The sequence below is a fragment of the Ambystoma mexicanum genome, chromosome 4q (assembly GCF_040938575.1).
Source record: "Ambystoma mexicanum isolate Mex_15411 chromosome 4q, UKY_AmexF1_1, whole genome shotgun sequence".
Lineage (NCBI taxonomy): Eukaryota > Metazoa > Chordata > Amphibia > Caudata > Ambystomatidae > Ambystoma > Ambystoma mexicanum.
The window spans coordinates 17666409-17688770 of record NC_090928.1 but is presented as its reverse complement, the minus strand read 5'-3'; positions in this window follow the sequence as shown (position 1 = coordinate 17688770).

The window sequence follows — 22362 nt, the reverse complement described above, 5'->3', positions numbered from 1 at the left end:
CCCACTTCATCATCCTATATGGGCCGCACTGAAAAAAACGGTGCAGGAGGCAAAAAGGTTGGCCCTATGGATTCCTTCGCTAACTCTCAATCATGTGGTGCGCCTGGTGGGTCTCATCAGCCCCCGGACAGGCAGGAAGACGACCCCCTGGAACGCTTGGCGACACTGGTCCAGAACGGGTTCATGGCTGTAAACGTCAAGCTGGACGATATAGTGGCAACGATCGGCTCCTTGAAGGCCAGAGTGGAGAAGGAGAGCTCACGAATAACGGACACGGAGAATAGGATCAGTGCCAGTGAAGATACAATATCCCAGCACGGCCGAGAAATAGCCCAGCTGCAGATTGAACTGCGGAAAACCCAGAGCAAATGCGAGGATTTGGAATCCAGATCCCGCAGAAACAACATACGGATTGTTGGGGTCGCGGAGACCTTCGGCAGGGGAGACATGGAGCGGCAGGTGGAACACCTTTTGAAAGACGTCCTTGGTTCTGAATCTCTCTCGGAACATTTCCTGGTTGAGAGGGCCCACCGCATCCTGGCACCACCACCGAAGCCCGGGGCACCGCCTCGTACCATCATAGCACGCATCCTCAATTATCGAGACAGAGATGCAATCCACCGGCTCTCCAGGGAGAAAGGCACGTTGCACTTCGAACACAATAGAATCCACATTTACCCCGACTTTTCTGCTGGGGTACAGGCACAACGCAGATCCTATGAGCCGGTGAAAAGACAACTTCGGATGCGGAGGGTGCCTTATGCCCTGATCTTTCCCGCGAAGATCAGAATCCAACATGGAGGCAGGGCCCATTTCTTTGAAAGCCCCAATGAGGCCATGGCATACGTGGAGGCCTCCATCCCTCTACCTCCCAGGGACAGGACACACGATAGAAATGCTGGGAACCAGCCGGGAGTGGAGGGGCTGGATGCGGCAGACTGAAGGACTTGTACCGCCTAAATCATGCCACGGGGAAACGTGAATCAATACAGAGAACGGCCTGGACACAAACTTCATGTAGGTCCGAGCCGTGAGCCCCCGACAAGGTGGCCGGATGGCGACAGCAGCTACCCTCAGGAAAGTTCCAAGTTTATTTCAGGGGTATGCCCATCGGGGAAATCCCGAGTGTTATTGGGCAACATCGTCAGGTTGGGGTAGATGATGTGGGGAGGGATTCAAGAAGTTGTGATAAAATTCGTTCTGTTGGGATCTATGGGGAGCATGTAGGGGGGTGGGATCTGGGGAGCCCAGTTGGAAGGGTGTTACGAGTTAAAAGTGGTGGTCACAACGCTGCACATGACAATCGCCCGGGGAAAACCGGAACAGGAATGATAAGATTAACACACAGCTATGGCACGTGCCGGAGTAAAAGATAAGGGACTGAAGTTGAAACTCCTCACATGGAACGTTAGGGGGCTGAACAATCAAGCAAAGTCTAGAAAGCTGGGGGCCTACATTACTAGGCATTGCCCGCAGGTGGTCATGCTGCAAGAGACTCATGCACTCCGCAAAGTAAACACGGCTTTTTTGAAGAACTGGGGGCACAATCGATACTATACAGAATACTCTACACAGGCGAGGGGGGTGCTGACCCTTATACATCCCTCTGTTGGCTTTCGATACGGAAAAAGCAAAGTGGATATCCAGGGACGATTCGTCATAGTATGGGGGAGTATAGCGGGAAGGGAGGTGGTGCTGGTAAACACATATGGGCCGAACTTGGATGATCCCGATTTCTATGTGAATGTGGTACATGAGATAGGATACACGGGACTTGAACAAATTTTGTGGGGGGGGGATTTTAACACTATCCTTGATGTTACGTTAGATCGTTCCAGCACAAAGCATCGAACACCCTCTAGGGCGGCAGAGATGTTGTCGTAAATTTTATCACAAATGGCACTGGTCGACCCTTGGAGAATAATACATCCACATAGGAGACAATACACATTTTATTCATCAGTGCATGACACCGAGTCCAGAATAGACTATTGGTTGATTTCTTCGGACCTCTCACACCAGATAGACAACTGTGAAATACTTCCCCGCACATTTTCGGACCACTCCCCTGTAATGATGACGATCATACTAGGAAGCGTAAAACCCCCAGCCAGAAGATGGAGGATGCCACCAGATATCCTTACCGACCCAGAGGTAGCGGAGTCATTACATATAGAGGTAGGACATTTCCTCGACATCAACAGGGGTTCAGTGAATAGCCGTCATACCCTTTGGGAGGCCTTTAAGGTTTGGGTGAGGGGTATACTGCTTTCTAAGTCCACAGGGATGCTAAGGGCAGTTCGGATAGAGCTGGAGGAGGTGGAGAAATGCCTGGGGAACCTGGAGGCTAGATACACTGACAAACATGATAATGAGACCCTCTCAGATATCAATCGTAACTTGTTAGAATTCAACAAACTAGCTACCAGAGAACTACTGTATATGTCAACCCCTCATAGGGCACCAGATACGGTGAGGGCAACAGAGCAGGGCGCACCCTGGCCAACTTACTGAAAGCCGAGAGGCAACACACACCGATTTCCAGCATATTGATGGAGGATGGTTCAGTGGTCACTAGCGAAGAAGGGATTAATAGAGAGTTTACTCGGTATTACTCAAATCTTTATTCCAATCACGACTCGAAATCACCCGAAGAGGTGGAGGCGTACCTCCACGGCATCACCCTTCCAACGCTGCCCATGGAATACAGGCTGGCATTGGACCAACCCTTGACCACTGAGGAAATCGCCGATGCGATCAAATCATTGGCCAACGGTAAGGCACCGGGCTCGGACGGGCTAGTTGCAGAATTATATAAAGAGCTTAGCGAGGAACTAGCCCCGGTGTTACTGTCGGTATGGGTGGAGGCTGTGGAGGTGGGCACCCTTCCACCATCAATGAGAGAAGCCATAATCACAGTATTGTTGAAGCCCAGGCGACCATCCAATGAGATGTCTTCTTATCGACCCCTATCCCTGCTTAACTGTGATGCTAAAATATTTGCTAAAATCCTGGCCACTAGACTTCTTCCCCACATGCCCACATTGATACATCCCGACCAATGCGGCTTTATCCCTACTAGATCGACGGCCCTTAACCTTAGGAGGCTGTTCGGTATAATGGCCCAGATAAAACCGGAAGCCCAGGCAGTAGCTGTTTCACTTGACGCTGAAAAGGCGTTTGATTCGGTATCATGGCTCTACCTGTTCAAAGTACTAAGGAAATTCGGTATAGGTCCGTACTTTCTGAGATGTGTCGGTCTGTTGTACTCGGACCCAGGAGCCAGAGTACTGACCAACCGCGTGCTGTCTGACTGGTTTGGGCTGGGTAGAGGTACGCGGCAGGGATGTCCTTTTTCCCCTATATTGTTCGCCCTCACGATCGAACCTGCCGCGGCAGCAATTAGGGAACACCAGGGACAAAGGGGCATAACAATGGCTGGCTTGACCCACTCAATTTCCCTATATGCAGATGATACATTGCTATATAGCCGAGAACCAGATGTACATTTAGGCCCTGTGATCGAAACGATACATGAGTTTGCTGAATACTCGGGTTATAGAACCAACAGGTCTAAATCCGAGATATTCCCCTTAACCCCCGCCACGAGATGTCCGATCAACACATATGGTCTGCAATGGTCTCCCACCAGGATCAGATATCTAGGAATAGTTGTGTCGGGGGGAGCGACCTCTCTCCATGCTGACAATCACGACCAGCTATTGAATAACATATCTATCAAACTCAAGTTATGGACACGACTCCCCATCTCACTCATTGGTCGAGTGGCCATACTAAAAATGGTAATATTACCGAAATTGCTTTATATATTTACTAATATTCCGTTGTGGCCGGGGGCACAGTTCTTTGCAACCCTTCGATCCTTGGCGGTGGAATTTGTATGGGGGGGGAGCACAGCCAGAATGAAGTGGGAAAAGATGGTAGAGCCATATGACAAAGGAGGAATAGCTGCACCAGATTTTGAGTTATACTATCTAGTGGCGCAGGCCCAATTTATCAAATACTGGTATGATGAGCTAGATACATCCCCACACGTTGTTATCGAAAAACACGCTGCTCTCCCCACCGATATAGGGTCCATAATCTTCAATAAGAAGTATAAGGATGACTGCCCATTCCACCCGGTTAGTATCACAATACACGCATGGTCCAGACTCTTCCGCAGGCTCGGGATTGCAGCTCCTTATTGCTCAGAAGCACCCTTCTGGAACTTCCCCGGTATAACACCGTCCTATGACCCGGGTATCCGCACAAACTGGGATCCAGAGGGGGAATTTAAACTCCGGGACATATACCCTAATGGCAAGTTTATAACTCTGGAGGAATTTAAAGTAGGGACGGGGAGGGATCCACTGAAAATATTACAATACCATCGCATGCGAATGTCCTTTAAAGCTAGATGGCCTCTGTTTCCGGAGGAACCACTTACCCACCCATGCCTTGCTGGGCTGCCCACCCGAGGAGGGGTTAGTGTTTCGGGGCTATATGCAGTAATGCAGGTACATACACCCACAACAAATAAGATTAGATCGACATGGGAGACCGACCTGGGGTTCACGATCCCAGACGAAAAATGGGGGAAGTACTGTGCTTTAACCAAAAAAGTCTCCATCAACGCAGGCCTCCGCCAGATCCAATTTAAGGTGTTAAACAAGCTACATTACACCCCTCAGAAAGTAGCAAGATTTACGCGAGATGGCTCAGACAGGTGCCTGAAATGTGGGGGCGAGCAGGCCGACTCATTCCACATGTATTGGAGTTGTCCCCTCATACACAAGTTCTGGGGCGAAGTGGCCTCCACCCTAGAAGATATCACACAGATCCCGGCGCAACTAGCACCTCAGAAATATTTGTTTGGTGACATTGGCAAGACCTCAGAAGTGGTTAGGCGATTATTCAATGTAGCATGCGCAGTGGCGAAAAAATGTATACTACAGCACTGGAAAAGTACAAACGCCCCGAGCGCAAACCACTTTCTTAAAGAATTGACCTATGTAAATGAGTGTGAGGAACAATACGTAATGACCTTGCCAAGCCCATGCAAACCCAAGGACATATGGGCTCTATTTAGGGTATACCTGTGTGAATCGGGGTCGGTTGGAAGCAGCCCGGGGAGTACTGTTAATGTGCCGAGAGTGCAGAAGCCTTAAACTGGAATCGAGTCCCGAAATTGGATAAGTGAAATGTGTAAAGTTATGGAATGTCATGCTGTGAAGTAAAGTGTACCACCACAATTGTTAAATAAAGTTTTAAAAAAAAAAAAAAAAAACATGGATGACTCCAGACAAATATTTTACAAGGGGGTCAGTGCCATAGCTGGGGCTCGGATTTGCACAGTGTAGTGAAATGCTATGTCACTCATGGCACAATGTCCCGCCCACTGCCAGTGTTCATGGAAGGTATGGGTAGCATGAAGCCACTTATGGACATGTATGGATGGACTTTCTACTACATGCAGTGCATGATGTGTAGTACATACTACATACTTCAGACATAAGCACTTGACTGGCATAGCTGAGTCACTAACATCACTGATGTAAATACCCAGATGCCATGTTGTGTTGGCATGCCGGAAATGTCTTTTAGTATCTGATGGTTGTTGAAGACTACTGTCCCAAAGACATGTTCAACCGATATGCAGCACATGGTGCATGCACTCTCAAGTACACTAAGCACGGGTCAGTACACCATGACATGGTTCCCCCATGGCAGTCATACAAATGCAGGCAGAAGTGCTACACAATCATACACATTTATTTTATCTTCATACACATATTCAGGATGCACACGCTTCATCACTCACCAGATGTTTCCTCGTAATCTGGTAGGCCTCCCACGCCTTGCAGCTGATCCACATGAATCAACTCGCTCATGGCCTCTTCATGAGGTGTGAGCTCCTGCTCCTGTGGTGACCCACCTCCAGTCACCAGAGCAGATGCGAGGTTGGCGCCCAGCTTCGATTTGATTTGGTTCGACGGTGGAGGTAATTCCACTGCTTCATGACCTCACGAGCAGTGCACCAAGGCGTTGATGCCATCCGTGACTCGCTGCCAGTGGACCATTTGCTGCAGCTTCCTGACCCTGGGTGCTGGAGACAGGTGTTTTGCATGGACATCCCTTCCCCTTGGATGCACGGACAGCATCTGCCCCTGCATGTCCGTGCACCTGGTCTGGGATGATTACAGCTATCGCTGCAGCCCCCTGATCCCTGGGTGTTGGGGACAGCAGCTGCCCCTGCAGCTTCCTGACCCTGGGTGCTGGGGTCAGGTGTTTTGTGTAGACGTCCCTTCTCTTTGGACGCACAGACAGCATCTGCCCCTGCATGTCTGTGTACCTGGGCTGGGATGACTACAGCTATCAATGCAGCTCCCTGACCCTGGTGGTGGGGAGAGCAGATGACCCTGCAGCTCCCTAACACTGTTGGGGGTGAGGCACAGCTCTCTCTGCATGTCCCCGACCACGGCCACCTCTGCCACCATTCCCTCTTGTGGCCTTCCCACTCATGGTACAGATGGATTTGTACAATGGAAGGCACACCAAGCAATTGTCCTGGGCAATCGGAGTGAGGGGACAGGGTACGTGATGTAAACCATACTAGTATTTTCCAGCAAGGCTCAATATTACCCATGGTGAAAAAATGAACTGAACGTGTTACGCACAGGCGACCCCTCGGTAGCTCCTCTCGTGAAAACAAGAAGCGCAACACAGTATGCTGTGGCACGCAGCAACACAAAAAATGCGTACGCGAAGCCCAGGAAAGCTACAGTGATGTTAAGTATGGGGGTATGCGATACACAGGGGCACCCAGAGTATGAATAATGCATACGCGACTCACCGTTAGCCTCAGAAAATAAAAAATACATGCGTGTGTGCGCGGGGGCAAATCCCACACCAAAATGAGAACAGTATTGAACAAATTGTGGCACCCCAAAAATCTCCGAAGTTCACACGTCCGTCCGCTCCAATTTGCATGTGTGGTTTAATGTTCTCCTACTCACTCCTTCATCCTGAATCTGAACGCCAACGCCCAGCGCATGTCACGTAACTTACACAATGAGGCCCTTTCCTCTGATTTCATGTGTATGCTCTAATTTTGAACATGCAAAGTAACCACCACTCTGTTTCTGGCTGCCAACGCAAGAGAGATGGAAGACCCACGCTCCTGCCTATGAGCCTTTTTACCTATGAGCCATCTGCTGCTGCCTGCCCACTGTGTGAGCCTGCTGCCCACCTGCCCTGCAATTTTAGTGCCTGCTGTCCAGCCATTGCCAGTGCTCCTGTCCTTGGTCCTGTGACCACCTCAGCTGATTCAGAAGGCTCCCAATGTGCCAGAACATCACCACCATTCCACAGCCCAGCCCCAGGACCACCTTGCCCACCCACACCTGCCTCGGGGGTTGCCATGTCTCAAGCAACTACTTCTGAGGTCAGTGGCAACCCCATGGCAGCGAGGCAGAGGGCTGTCAACTTCACAGCCAGGGAAGTTGACATCCTGGTGGAGCTTGTCCTGTGGCATTATGATGCCCTCTTCAACGTCCCAATGCAAGTCAACAAGGAAGGACGGAAGCTGATCTGTGGCCAGATTGTGGATGCCATCAACGGGGAGGGGGTGGCATCCTGTGGATACCATCATGTGCACAAGCGCTGGGAGGACCTCAAATCTAGGACCCACAGCAATGCCCTGGACTTCCTCCAGGCTGGTGCCAAACATGGGGTGGGGGCGCAGAAGCCAGATTAACACCACCGACATGCGGTACCTGGAGAAATTCTACCTGGCGCTGCACACCCAGATCAGCGATTTGCAACAACGCCTGGAGTCATCAGGTGAGTGTCCATGTGTTGCTGGGCTCCACAGTGCATGTGCATGTTCATGTATGGTGTGAATGTGCACCTTGGGTTTACAGCAAGTATGCCTCTTGTACGGATGTCTGTGTGCATGTCCCAGACAGTGCTCTGCATGTGTTCAGTGAACCATGTGTGATTTCAATGGTCTGACATTTGCATTGTGTGTTGTACTGCAGCATTTCTCTACCTGCACATGGTTTTTTACATGTGTCCCGTCTGAGGAGCGTGACAAATGAGTTGGTGTTGTCAACCTCATGTAGATAGATGCAAGGTGTTCATGTGTATGTGTCTGAAATGTGACTGTGTGACTGGCCATCACTCCTGGATGGATGTAACAGGTGCATTTGAATGTGTGACCTAGTCATGTTGCGTGATAGCTGTTGAGGGGAGTCTGATGTGATTGCTCAGTGCACTGCTTGAGGACTGTCCGATGATATGTGTGCATGTCATGTGTATGAGCACATGATGCATGTGTGTGTAGCATGCACGATTTATCCGTTGTGACAGTGCCATGTCCCAGGATGTGATTGCCTGTTGTGTAGGACAGACATGTATGTGTGTGTATGTAAATTGCATGTACCTGTGGGCTGTGGAGGGTGATGATGGTTGTACCCTTTAGCAGTGTACTTCATGCACATATTTTTGGTACCAAACACACATCAGTGCAGTACCCTGATGTTTGTGTTCTATGTCTCCTTATCCGCAGTTCCATTGGAAGAAGAGGGCAGAGAAAGTGCTGTGGAGCAAGACAGCAGGAATGCCTACACCGGGCTAGACGCAAAGGCCCAGTCACGCCCCTTGAACACAACATCAACGGGGAGTGAGGAGGCTGGTGCCGCATCTCAACCATCGGCCACAGCTGCTGAGAGGAGGTCCAAGTGGGCGAAGGTGGACGTGGACTCCTCGGCAGCGAGGGGGACAGGTGAGCAGACACAAGGGCCGTTCACTGCAGAAGACGCTCGGGAGGCATCCAGGTTTGCGGGGGAGGAGAGGGAGGAGGAAGAGGAAGGGGCCCTATTAGCCTAGTACATGAGGCCCAGCGGGGTTAGTGAAGTGGGTGTGACTGCTGCAGTCCTGACCCAGGGACATGAGGCTGTGCTGGTCACTGTGGAGGTACCTGTGCAAAATCCTGTCCCTGGTTCAACACCTTCAGCAGTATGCACCTGCTGGCATGCACCAGGCAGGACCCATCCACAGGTGTCGGTTGTTTCCACCCAGACCAAAACCTGCAGATGTTGCCATTTGGGACAGAGTGGTGCCCCTACTAGTCGGTATCGGGAAGCGTACCAGCGTCATTCGTGATGATGTGCATGCTTGCACTCATGTGCTTGCACATCATCACAATGACGTCTGGTATCTCCTGAACTGGCTAGTAGCATTCCTGGTCTCGAATGTGCTGTGTGGGCTGGCCACTAATGCGACCCCCCCTCCTCGTCTTGCTCCTCTGTGCACCAGTCATACTCCTGGGCGCCTTCCGGCCCAGATACCACCAGGGCCCCCTGTGCACCAGTTCCACACATGTTGGCCCCTCTGGTGGAGCTAACATCCCTGAATGAGTTGGGAGTCGACAGTGAATCAGCTGAGGTGGTCACCATGCTGATCCAAGCTATGACAGGAGTAATGGCAATGGAGGGAGAGCAGGCACCCAGAAGCAGGGTGCAATGCTTCCCCTTTCTCTGCGGGACCGTTGGGCTTCACTGATTCTATGGGTACTGCTATTGTCTTGCTGCGAGTGGTAGGAACCATGTGGTAGTGGAGAGAAAGGGGGAAGGAATAAATATCTATGGACCAGAACCTTCTACCCCTTCCCACTCTATAGTGATCCTTCCCTTGTACTCAAGTTTAACATTACTCTCACCTGTGGGTGATAATTAGTAGGCTGTCCGTCCTGCTTCTTAACAGGGGCGCAAGTCATTGGTGATGCGGTTGCAGTTCTTGGCGCTGAGGAATTGGACTGCCTTAACTGCGATGTGAGGAGCGGCCTCGTTTGGGTATCTTAGTTCTTTGTTGGATTCGTTGTGAAATCTTGAGTCATGGTGTATTAGAAATGTGAGCTGTGGAAAGCTACTTGTCTCTGTAATGCTTAATTTGATGTCTTGTATCTTCTTTATGTGCAGGTGACAAAAACAAGACTTTTTGGAGCAAAGTGAGTGTTACGGAACACCAGCGGAGTCTGATGGAAACTGAGGTAAGTCTGAGCGCGTTACAGAAAATGGCGCAGCTTAGTCCCCCCAACTCAATTGGAGTCCCGTGTCTTCTTCGCCAAGGTGGCAACAAAGACTCTAAGAAGCTGGAAAAGTTTGTGGAATGCTGAGGTAAGTTTAAGCGTGTTGCTAGTTGCTTGAAAATTTATGTGTGTACCTTGTCTTTTCAGGTTTTCACAGGATTCAGAGTTTGCACCCGCGTTTTGACACACGCACTGAGGAAATGTCTCAGAACCCAGGCATGGAACTCGGGGAATACTTTCACGGTCAGGAAGCAACTACTGCGAAAATGTAATCAGGTAAGTGTAGTTCTGTAGTCTGTGGATTTTCTAGTGCATTCAGAAGTCCTTAAATGTATCTTCTATTTCTCGTTACAGGTCTGTGAACAGGAGCGTTGGTAAGCGTTGAGCCGCTGTCAGCGGAAACAACTCAAAGCATGTTCGAATGCGCAGGCGGGGCTTAAATAGGCCGTATGCCCAACTACTGGACTTGCATGCAATTCATCCAGCGTCTCGTAATGCTGCCATCTTGGGGGAACACCAACCCTGTGTATTTCTATGAGTGAGTTCCACTAATGTGTGTGTGAAACGTATGAGGAATGCCTGGCACACCAGGCCAGGACCCATCTGCACCCACATGGTTACTTGCGGCAAACCTGCTGCACTGTTGTGAATGTCCCAACCTAGAGATCTTTGTGGTGATCATGACACAGGGCACGGGCCAGACTCCCCTGGGTAGTGTCATCAGGCCGGAGAGTGTCCATGCGAAGCAGGCACCGGGCACTATGGCAGCAGCAGGCTCTGAGGATGAGGCTTATGTACTCAGGGCATACCATCCCAAGGGGGCAGGTATCCGGCGTGAGGCAGGATGCAAATGTGGACCTCAGATCGAGGATTTCTTTCTGTGTTCGTGCGATACGGGCAGTGAATCGGGGCAGAGAGGCAGTGGGCTCTGGAGGCGAGAGTCACCATGGCCAGGGCGGAGATTGCACTGCGTCAGGCAAGGAGGCGGGCTGCCATCCGCATGGATACTTTCAGGGAGTGGGAGGGGATGGAGAGGTCCATCCCGGTATCCCTGCAAGCCCTTGAGGAGAGAACAGAGGCCCGCCTGGGGGAAGTGGACACAATGTTCGATGATGCCTTGGTCCAGACATTGAGTGAAATTGGTTTTGAGGAGGAGTAGCCCGCTGCCTGTGTCTCTATCTAGTTTTGTAGATATAAGATTCCTTTAATTTTTCTTTATTATTTGGAGCTTGGATCACAGACATTACTCCATTTTTTTGTACATAGTTCTGCAGGTGTAAGTTTCCTTTTATTTAAGTTTTTATTTTGAGTGGACTCTGGACTATGCTCCATGCTTTCTTGTACATAGTTTTTTTGTGTGTTTGAGGGTTCCTGGTAACCATGTTTAATTTGTATTTTTTGTAATTTGTTAGTGTAAATATTTTTATATGCATGGACATTATTATTTTTCAATGTTTACATGGACATCTTTTATGATTTTATTTACAGTATGTATGCTGAAAATACAACGGTTGAATATATTAGTTTTTTACTCTCACAGTCATTGGGCCTCATTCCGAGAATGGAGGTAGCCATGCCGCTTTTAGTGGCATGGCTACCCCCATACCGAGTACCGGGTCCGGGTTCCTGGAATGGGGAAATACCGGGCCATTCCAACCTTGGAGGGCCCGTTAAATTCCCTTTCCCGGGACCCGGGACCCAGACTCGGTACATCTCCATTCCCATTTGAGCCCCCATAGGGCTCAATGGGAATGGGGAGGATGCTAACAATGGGCCCGTTAATGATGGGCCCGTTAGAAAGTATATTGTGCCTCCTATTGTAATAAATATATTAATATTGGCCTACGCCAAGCTGCTCAAAAGTCACTTGCGAGATCTGTGTTACAAGGTCTTGACCTTTAATCCATCTAGGCCGCCATTTTAGGTCAAACCGCGATTTTAGGATTTATGTGGAAAAGTCACCCTGTGAGCTAAAATGGTGGACGATGTCATTGCAAAATACAACATGGCTGTCTTGACCTCTGTACATCGCTAATGTGTAATCTGCCTGCAGGCTACTTGTTGAGGTCATGAACTGAGACCTCGTCCTACGTTGACCTATGTGTAAAAGGATTACTTGCGCAATTAAACCAATCCACAAGTATGTATTATGATAATGTATTTACACATTGGACAAAGACCATCTGTTTTACTATATCATATAAATGTTTAAGAAGACCTGCAATATGAAACTTTGAATACACAGTTAATGCATACGCTAATTGTTACATGTAATAAAGAACAAACCAGTTAGATGCAGTTATTTGAGACTCGGCAACGAACCCTAGAATTGGTGACGTATAAAGTAGAATATTAACCCGAAGAGGGGTTGGAACTAGTGCTTACATAATGAATAAAAAGCAAATGCATTCTAATGTACAGTCTCTCACTGAACACACTGAACCACACTGGAGTTCGTTGTGTTGTACTGAGGGCTGATGGCTATCTGACTTTGCACTGTTTTGTAATTGTATTCGATAGAGAATAAAGTACTTTGTTTATTCCTTTGAAACCTGTGTTTGGTGTATTTCCTTTTGGGTTACTCAGCCTCGATATTTTGTTTCTGTTTTCACTGTTGGCACCCGAATAGGGACCCTCAAGATTGATGCCGGATTAGTGAAGTTTGACACTTGCTGTCGGATCGGGATCGGACGGTGTACAAAAGTAAGGGGCCCCTGGATGAGACGCAACACCTCAGCAGCGGTGAACGATCCAATCCCTGGACGACTAGCCTGTGGTCTGAGACGGCATCTTGACGAGGGTCCACTTATCGAGGCGGGCAGATTTGTCAAAATCACCATACACGAGGTAAGATTAGTTAGGTAAGATTCTTAGAAGTACCGATCGGTCCTCCTTAGGTTTGGCCAGGTGAGTCATGACCCGATTCTTAATTTAACCCTGGCAATTTGAATTTTGGCACATTGTATCTGCAGACACAATTATTGACCAGGTAACACCAAGAATTTGAGATATGCCTGGGAAATTGTCTACCTGCTTTAGGGCATTATTCCGCAGTGATAGACAATCTTTGGAATTTAGCCATCCGGCACCACAGGAGGGGTCACCGGCATGTACTATGTACTGTAAGCATGGCATTGGAAGTATAGTATTTAATGATATTTGGCACAGACAAACCAGACATGCCTCCGAACTTCAGTGGCCAATCAATGGTAGTTTCGAGATCCCTCGCATTGGATATTTGGAGTCAGTATTGTTAAAGAAAAAGGCTTGACCTGCAGCATTTGATGTTTTACAGAATTGGAAAAAAGAAGGGTTACAACAGCTTAGGAGTAAAGAAAAACATGTGTGCCGTCATAAGACCGTTGCCGTAAAAACATTATTATATGATCAGGATAAACAGTCTGAGTCGGCTAAAAATATGGAAAGGGCTTTCTCACTTGGTATCCAGAAAATGTATCCTTCCAAGGATCTTCCTGATTCTGACAAATTTCTTGAGAAAATATTGAATGAACGAAGGCCTGGTGCCTCTGCGCCACCTCCGTATGTTGCTCTTCCTGCTGCGGTACCTTTTCCTGCTGTTATTCCTACTCTTCCTGCTCAACCTGTTGTTCCTATTCCTTTGACTGTTGTTCCTCCACCTGCTCCTCTGCCTCTTCCTGTCGCACCAGTTATAGCTCCTCCATCGAATTTGCCTATTCCCTCTCTTCCAAGTGGTCTTGGGCCGCTTGTAATCAATCATGGTGCGGACTCGAAGGTTGTCACTCGCAGTGCTGTACCACCGGAGAAGAAACGTGAGTTAATTGCATGGGCTAAACATTGTATGGAGAAGGATGATCAGGCTAGTGTTTTTTCCACACTTTCTAATACAGATAACTTTCATGAGAAAAATGTTTTTATTGAAGATTTGGGGATTCAGTTATGTAGAATGTGGGGAAGATTAAATAATACGGATGTTCCGCAAGGGTTAAGGGATCTAAATACTTTAGCACTTTCCAGAGATACTGTGGAGAAGGTAAATGAGCATGTCAAAAGGTTATTTGAATATAGAAAGGAGTTAGAAAGGATACGGAATGAGGAAGATGAAGAGGAAAGTATGTATGTACTGAAACGGTACCTTCCGTGTCGTAAACCGATATCGGAGGAAATGCGAATTTGTAAGAAAGATGCGATTAGATGGATTTCAGACATATCGATAACTCCAGTTGAGGTATATGACACATATAGTCAATATACGTTGGAAATGCAGAGAAAAGTGATACAGGTAATGGTAGAGTACCTGCAAGATGAATGTGTAAAGAGGAAGATTACTTGTCCCACAGAGTTATTGAAAATTTATAAGAGAGCTTTTTCATTTGACAGTTCTTCGACTGCTTTAGCGCTCGATTTGGCTCTGTTGCTTAGTAAGCGTTTGGCGTTGCCTACATCTCAGTTGCCTATGAGAGAGGTTCCTCCGACATTTGTCCCGAAGGTTGAGGTTGCGGCCGATGCTGCACGAGGTATAGCCGCTGTGGACATTCCTGCACATTATGTATCACAGTTTGTTCACGTCCCGTTTTCACGACAGGAAGTGAACACCATTAGACAGTCCATTTCTGATATTAGGAAAAATCCGACAGGGTTCTATGAAGAGATGGAATCTGTTTTGCAATCCTCAGTGTTCACCTTGGGTGACATTGATCTGTTGTTTCCAGTACTCCTGCCCATAGATTTATGGAAACAAGTTAGAACTATTGACGATGTACCCGGGTTGGGAGATACATGGGCGAATTTAACTAGAATTGATGGGGAAAGGCCAGCTGGTGAAAGACCACAACAGGTGATATTAACCTTGCCTGATAGAATCATTGTTAAGTTAAAAACCATAATTCCCGAAAAAAGAATTATATGGGACAAGCTTACGGCCTGTGTCCAAGGAAAGTCTGAGGGTGCTACCGAGTTCTTTAATTGGTTCGAACAGGTATTTTCGGATTTCAGTGGACAAGACTTAGGCACAGAGTCTGGGGAAAGGTTATTTGTGGACTAATTTGTACGTGGATTGCTGCCTGACATCCAGTCACAGATTATGTCAGCTGAGAGCGCTTGGTAGGTGAAAACGCAATCAGAAGTACTGCATATGGCTCAGTATTATGAGAATTGTGTCAACAATGAAAAAGATAGGATTGAAAAACTGAAAGGTGATTTAAAAACAATGGTGCTATTGCAGCAAATTGTTAGAGGCCCCAGAGGGGGTAACTCTCAGGTTAGAGGTCAGTATGTCCCACAGGGGAATGTGCCCTTGGGTCCTGTAAACATTAATCAATGTGCTTATTGCCGACGAGAGGGTCATTGGCGACAAGGATAGTAGATATTTGTTTGCGTTCACCTTAGGGGTTCACCTTAGGGGGACGCTCGTTTACATTTACTCGTGCACCTCAAGGGTACAGAGAGAGTCCTAGTATTTATAGTAGGGCTTTGAAACAGCAACTTGATACCCTTGAACTGCCCTCTACTTGTACTTTGCTTCAGTACGTTGACGATTTGCTTCTGGCTGCATGTCATGATCTCTGCTTCCAAAAGGTCAGGGTTTTCCCAACTCCCTTGGAAGCAGATCCATAACCCAGGTTCCGAGTGCCAACCAGTCCCAATTGGGACCTTTTGGACCCAGTCCTGGCGCCAGTGGCACCAGGCTCATAAATATGCCCAGTCCCAGCGCTGGAAGCGCCGGGCTCATAATGCTTGGGTGGACTTACCTGCAGCAGACCATGCTGCTTACTTGCCTGCCAGTTGAGTCTCTGATACTCTTCTGTTTGGAACTACTTTTCCTGTTGGGTGGGGCAGGAGCCACTCCCTAGATTCAGAACACTGGAACTCTTCTGGAAAGCAGGAACTCTTTTCTTAGGCGTGGCTGTGGAAGGAGACACCTAAGCACTACAGGAGGCTATTTAAGCCACACCCGATGGATGAATCTTGCTTTGCGTTATTCTGCATCCTCAGCAGCAGAACGCTCATCGTGTCTTCTGCATCTGATCCTGGGCCTAAGGAAAAAGGCTTACCATTCTGAATCCAGTCTTCAGCAACACCTATAAAGACAAGAAAGAACAGGTTAGCATTACGGTCTTCAGTGACAGCTCTTCACTTACCTGGTCCATCGGCTGTCACCAACGCCTCGCGCTGCATTCCGGCATCTGAAAGACAAAGGCTTACCTACTCTTCGTGCGCTCCCGAGGTCTTCACACTGCATTCCGGCATCTGAAAGACAAAAGTTTACCAACTCTTCGCACGCTCCGGAGGCCTTCGGCGCTGCATCCCGCATCTGAAAGACAAAAAAGGTGCGTTTAAAGACATTGGGGAACTTTAATACTCACGTGCCATTACTCCTTTCCACATCTAACCCAGTGGGTATTCCGGCACCCTGCAGCCGCCCCGAACTTGTACCTGCAAAATAAAAAGACTGTTAGAGCGCATCGTGAAGCAGGCAACAAGCGCTTACTTACGTGCTTCCAGGCGCTTCTATTCATCACACGGGCTCCATCTTCAACTCACTTCAGCCCGCCATCCGCCATCGCCGGAACCCTGCAAAACAAGAGACATCATTACTAAAGACTTTAAAGAGATTAGAATTACTCGAAACTTACCGTTCGTGCAGTAAACGACGGACAACAGTCCTCTGAAGTCAAGAGGCCTGCTCCCCTTATCCAGTGAAGAAACTGGTTACAGCACCCTGCCTCGAGGCAGATGGAGAGCACGGCGTTCACTTACCTAAGGTGAGAGCGTTAACCTTTGGGGTTCTACAGGAGAAGAGAAAGGGAAGAAGAGAGAGACATTCAATAACCCGGTTCATTAATCCCACATTTTCTATCTGCAGACATCTTACCCTTCGAGCCAGACATACAGTGCACAGAGGTCCAGCCCAAAGAGCCAGCCGTGTGTTACACATCACCTTTGAAGATACGGTATACGCCCAGTCAAGACCGGTGCCTCTACGGGAATCAGGTGAGCGTTACAGAACGCAAAGCCTACCACAAAACTCCCGTCCAGGCGCTATGGAAACCTCGGATACCGACCAGCTAGCCCAGTTACTTTGGGAACTAAGGGCAGAAGTGCATGCAGCCCGTCAGGAAACGAACGCTCTAAGAAGGGAACTGATTATTTCCAAGGAGCGAACAGATGATCTCGCTAGACAATTGCTACAGTCACAAGCCGGACAGACCCAGTTACCCGCATCTGGGGGAAATCTTCCTTCTACATCCTCTATGAATCCAGTGCAGATCAACCTACCTGGGAATGTACCTCTGGCTCCGCCCGAACGATTTTCTGGTGACCCAAAGAGGTTTGCAGTATTTATCAATCAGTGCCGGTTGCATTTCTTATGCCGGCCAGCAGCCTTTCCAACTGATCAAGCTAAAGTAGCTTTCGTGCTTTCATACCTTAGTGGCAATGCGGCAGACTGGTCGATCCCTCTAGTAAATCAAGATGATCCGGTCCTCCATGATTTTCAAGATTTTCAGCTCAGTATGGAAAAACTGTTCGCAAGACATTCACAGGGGCAGGCCTTGGACAATGAGCTTCTTTCGTTGCGACAAGGTAATCAAGACCTTTTGGCTTATATTGCGTCTTTCAACAGACTGATAGTGGAAACTCACTGGCCTGAGGACAAAAGGATTACGCTGTTTTATAGAGGTCTACGCGGAGAGCTCAAAGATGTGTTAGCCCAAGTAGTGAATCCCCCACAAGATTGTTCGGACTATATAGACTTATTCGTTCAAATAGATCACAGACTGCAGAACAGGAAGGCCGATCGTTCCAAGTTTGATGCTCGAGTATTTTCCAAACCGCCAACTCCTTCCAAAGGAGTAGACTCCGGGAAACCCATGCAAAAAGGGGGTCTGAAAGGTCCTCTAACACAAAAGGAGCGGGAAAGGAGAAAACAGTTGCAATTATGCCTCTATTGCGGAAACTCAGGGCACTTTCTTCGAGACTGTCCGGTGAAACCTGCCAAGAAGGCAGTAGGAGCTGCAGTTACCAAAGTTACAAACTCTGAGCAGGGAAATGACCTCGCCCGACAAGAATAGAGGTCCTCTTGCCGAGCGTGAAAACCAGTTCCGTGACCTCGCATTTCGTGATACCTATGGTCCTCATTAGCCCTGATAATCCGGATCGATTACATGCAATTGAAGCTTACATCGACAGCGGTGCCATCGGCAATTATGTGGATCATGAAATGGTTTTGAGGATGAATCTAACTCTTTGTCCCAAGGCTGTAAAGGACGTCATTACTACGGTGGATGGTACGGAGATAGCCTCCGGGCCAGTAACACATACCACTCAAGAAGTGACGCTAGTAAGTCAAGATGGACACCATGAGAAGATCGTGTTCGATGTGATCAAGGCCCCTCAGTTTCAGATTATTCTAGGAATACCTTGGTTAGAGAAACACAATCCTCTGATCGATTGGCGAGCAAGAACGGTCCAGTTTCCAGAATGTGTCTCTACTTGTCACCCTCCACCTGGTGTTGCACTGGCAGCAATTTCTTCAGAGACTCCCCAGTTACCTCCCGAATACCTAGAATACCAAGATGTTTTCCGGAAGGATCAGGCTAACTCTCTACCCCCTCATAGGTCTTATGACTGCCAGATCGACCTGATACCTGGATCTACTCCTCCTTGTAGTAGAATTTATGCCCTCACCGAGCCTGAGAACCTTCACCTTCGACAATACCTGGATCAATACCTGGCAAATGGGTTTATTCGTCCTTCCAAGTCCCCTGCTTCTTCAGCTTTGTTCTTCGTTCCAAAAAAGGAAGGAGACCTTAGAACTTGTATAGATTATCGCTCCCTGAACCAGATCACCGTTAAGAATAGATATCCGTTACCTTTGATCCCTGAACTCCTGGACCAAGTCAGAAAAGCATGCATATATACAAAGTTGGATCTTAGAGGAGCTTACCACTTGGTACGAGTAAAAGAGGGCGATGAATGGAAGACGGCCTTCCGCACCAAGTATGGGCTATTTGAATATCAGGTCATGCCCTACGGACTTTGTAATGCCCCGGTCGCCTTTCAATATTTTATGAAGAATGTCCTCAGAGAGCTCATAGATGTGTGTGTTGTTGTTTACATTGACGACATCCTCGTTTATTCTTCATCGGAATCTGAACATCGGAAACACGTGAAAATGGTCCTCGAAAGATTGCGTCAACACAAACTTTTCGCTAAGTTGGAAAAATGTGTTTTCAACGTGACTGAAGTTGAATTCTTGGGATTCATATTATCACCTGGCGGAGTGCGTATGGATTCAAAGAAGGTCGATTCAGTTCTCAAATGGCCATCACCATCCTCCGTAAAAGGTGTGCAAAGCATGTTAGGCTTCGCTAACTTTTACCGCAGGTTTATCCCCGAATTCTCTCGAATAGTCCAGCCCATCACTGCCTTGTTAAAGAAAAACAAACGTTTTGAATGGTCTACCGAGGCGGAACAAGCTTTCCAGGATTTGAAGACTAAATTTATCTCTGCACCAATCTTAAAACACCCTCGCCCCGAACTCCCCTACATCGTGGAAACTGATGCTTCAAGCCTTGCCATGGGGGCAGTTCTATCACAAAAGGACCCGGTAACCAATCAGTTGCATCCCGTGGCATTTTGGTCCCGCAAATTCTCGCCTCCTGAAATCAATTACACGATTACTGACAAGGAACTTCTGGCTATCAAGTCTGCCTTTAAGGCTTGGCGGCATTATCTGCTGGGGGCCCGACACACCGTTACTGTGATTACGGATCACCGAAACCTGCAATATTTGAAAACCGCAAAAGCCCAATCCTCTAGACAACTCCGTTGGGCATTATTCTTTGCCGAGTTTGACTTCATAATTACCTATCGACCTGGTACAAAAAACAGTAAAGCTGATGCCCTTTCTCGGATGGGAGTGGAAGAACACTTGATCAACCCTAAACCTGTACCAATCATTCCCGAACAAAGAATTCTGGGTGTAATCGCCACAGAATCCATAGAGGAAGTTAAGGATAAAGCCAGGCAACTTGTAACTCCAGCAGACATACAGAATTGGCATCTGCAGGGAAAGGACTTTGCAGTAAAGGACAACTTATTGTATTTCCAAGAACGATTATACCTACCCAGCATAGATTTACAGAAAAAAGTAATCTCTTGTTATCACAATTCTTTAATGGAAGGACATCCCGGTATAGCCAAGACCTCAGAAAAGATCAAGCACTACTTCTGGTGGCCGTCTTGGAAAAAAGATATCAGAGACTTTATAATGTCCTGTGGAGTATGCACCCAAAACAAGAGTCAAAAGGAAAGACCAGCAGGCCTCTTACGCCCTATTGACATCCCACCTCGCCCTTGGCATACGCTTTCTATGGACTTCATCACCGATCTACCTCCATGCTCCGGATACAATACGATTCTAGTAATCGTGGACTTATTCTCCAAGATGGCGCATTTCATTCCGCTCAAAGGCTTGCCAACAGCAGCAACTCTGGCCCGAGAATTTCTCGAAAACATCGTCCGACTGCACGGTTTTCCTTCGGTTCTAATTTCGGATCGAGGTAGTCAATTTATTTCTCATTTTTGGCGAAGTTGCTGTCGGTCGGCTCAAATTGATGTGAGACTATCGACCAGTCACCACCCTCAGACCGACGGACAAACCGAGAGGACCAATCAAACTCTGGAACAGTATTTACGCTGCATGCTGCAACAAACTGAAAAAACTTGGAAAGACATCCTTTGGATAGCCGAATATGCCTACAATAACTCTGTCCATTCGGGAACTGGGAAAACCCCGTTTTTTCTTTTGTACGGCAGTCACCCTCGAACCTCGGAGTTGGATCCCCTCCAAGATCTTGAAACACCAGCAGTAGACTACCTGCATTCTACAATCACCCAAGCCTTTAAGGAAGCTGTTTCTCACCTTCAAAGGGCTAAAGAACAATACAAGAAAGGAGCAGATCAACATCGGAAGGAAGCCCCTCAATATCAAGTAGGGGATCAAGTCTGGTTATCCACCAAATATCTACCTCTAAAAGGGCCACGCACATTCAACCCAAGATACCTTGGTCCCTATTCCATCACTACCATAGTAAACCCAGTAGCGGTCAAGTTGGACTTGCCCCCGCACATGAAGATACATCCGGTCTTCCACGTCTCTCTATTAAAACCCATGCAACCTCAAACCCGACTAACCAAATCTCCAAAACCTATCCTAGTTGATGGAGAACTCGAGTTTGAAGTCAAAAGCATTCTGGACTCCAAGATCTCCAAATCTAAACTATTCTACCTAATTGACTGGAAAGGCTACGGCCCCCAAGAGAGATCCTGGGAACCTGCTGAATATGTCCACGCTCCTCGCCTAATCAAAAGATTTCACCGAACATTTCCTGACAAGCCAAAACCCCCGGAGAAGCCCAATTCGGGAGGGGCCTTGAGGGGGGGTACTGTCATGATCTCTGCTTCCAAAAGGTCAGGGTTTTCCCAACTCCCTTGGAAGCAGATCCATAACCCAGGTTCCGAGTGCCAACCAGTCCCAATTGGGACCTTTTGGACCCAGTCCTGGCGCCAGTGGCACCAGGCTCATAAATATGCCCAGTCCCAGCGCTGGAAGCGCCGGGCTCATAATGCTTGGGTGGACTTACCTGCAGCAGACCATGCTGCTTACTTGCCTGCCAGTTGAGTCTCTGATCCTCTTCTGTTTGGAACTACTTTTCCTGTTGGGTGGGGCAGGAGCCACTCTCTAGATTCAGAACACTGGAACTCTTCTGGAAAGCAGGAACTCTTTTCTTAGGCGTGGCTGTGGAAGGAGACACCTAAGCACTACAGGAGGCTATTTAAGCCACACCCGATGGATGAATCTTGCTTTGCGTTATTCTGCATCCTCAGCAGCAGAACGCTCATCGTGTCTTCTGCATCTGATCCTGGGCCTAAGGAAAAAGGCTTACCATTCTGAATCCAGTCTTCAGCAACACCTATCAAGACAAGAAAGAACAGGTTAGCATTACGGTCTTCAGTGACAGCTCTTCACTTACCTGGTCCATCGGCTGTCACCAACGCCTCGCGCTGCATTCCGGCATCTGAAAGACAAAGGCTTACCTACTCTTCGTGCGCTCCGGAGGTCTTCACACTGCATTCCGGCATCTGAAAGACGAAAGCTTACCAACTCTTCGCACGCTCCGGAGGCCTTCGGCGCTGCATCCCGCATCTGAAAGACAAAACAAGGTGCGTTTAAAGACATTGGGGAACTTTAATACTCACGTGCCATTACTCCTTTCCACATCTAA